This window comes from Osmerus mordax, chromosome 21 (genome assembly GCF_038355195.1).
Source record: "Osmerus mordax isolate fOsmMor3 chromosome 21, fOsmMor3.pri, whole genome shotgun sequence".
NCBI classification, from domain to species: Eukaryota; Metazoa; Chordata; class Actinopteri; order Osmeriformes; family Osmeridae; genus Osmerus; species Osmerus mordax.
Window position 1 is genome coordinate 13,153,983 of NC_090070.1, and position 995 is coordinate 13,154,977.

General features: G+C 59.9%; 1 pseudogene; it reads left to right on the plus strand.

Annotated features, from left to right (window-relative positions):
* Window positions 1-766, plus strand: part of LOC136964991 (glutamate receptor ionotropic, NMDA 2A-like) — a 7,839-nt pseudogene extending 7,073 nt beyond the window's left edge.
* Window positions 767-995: the final 229 nt, after the last annotated feature.

The following is a 995-nucleotide window of genomic DNA, read 5'->3' on the forward strand; positions in this document are numbered from 1 at the left end:
CCCACCGACATGTTCACTCACTTCCTCCCTCAGAGCCAGCTGGGGCCGGTGGGGGAGGGAGATGGCCTGGTCAGCCACTACCTCCCCCCCTCCTCCCCCTCGCAGCGCCTCCCCCGCCAGCCCTCCTACGAGAACCTCCCGGAGTCCCCCACCCCCGGCAGGGGGGCCGTGGGGGCGGGGGGAGGAGGAGGGGGAGGGGCCGTACGCCAACGTGCTGACCATGCGGTCCGAGCGGCCGTACAGCTCCCGCTCTCCCCCCTCTCCCCTCTCCCACCGCAGCCTGGACACCCCCCTCCCCCTCCCTCGCCGCTCCAAGAGCCTGTACCCCCGACCGGCCATCCACAACCCCTTCCTCTCTGCCCCCCAGCCGGTGCATCACGGGGCCGGCTCGTCACGGGCGCTCCTCCCACGAGATCTACAGGCCGACGCCCGCCCCCTTCGCGCTCACGCTGGGAAACCACGGTAACCAGCAGCATCACCACCATCAGCACCACCTCTTCCTGCAGCAGCAGCAACAACAACAACAGCAACAACAACAACAACAGCTACAACAGCTACGCTCCAGCAGCACGAGGCAGGCCATCGTCGCCGCAGCGACGCAGCAGTTCTTCTACCCCCAGGAGACACCATGATGTCATACGTGGCCCCGCCTCCTCCCGTGACCTCTCAGCAAATCAGCTACGTGACGGCGCCGAGGGCCTCCAGCGCTGGTGGCAACAGGCCACGCCTCTACCGACGTATGCCCAGCATAGAGTCTGATGTCTGAGTTACACACACACACATACATGTGGCAGCCTGCGGAAACCCTTCACATGGTGAAAATGTGACTTTCTAGGTATGATACATATTTGGAAACTACTAACTCTCCTGAATACAAATCTGTTTAAATCACTCAGATATCTTTTATCACAACTGAAGTTACATAATTTAAAGTTGACCTGTTTCAAAAAGTGATAAGAGAGAAAACTGGATCAAAGATTCACTCTGTTTCATAA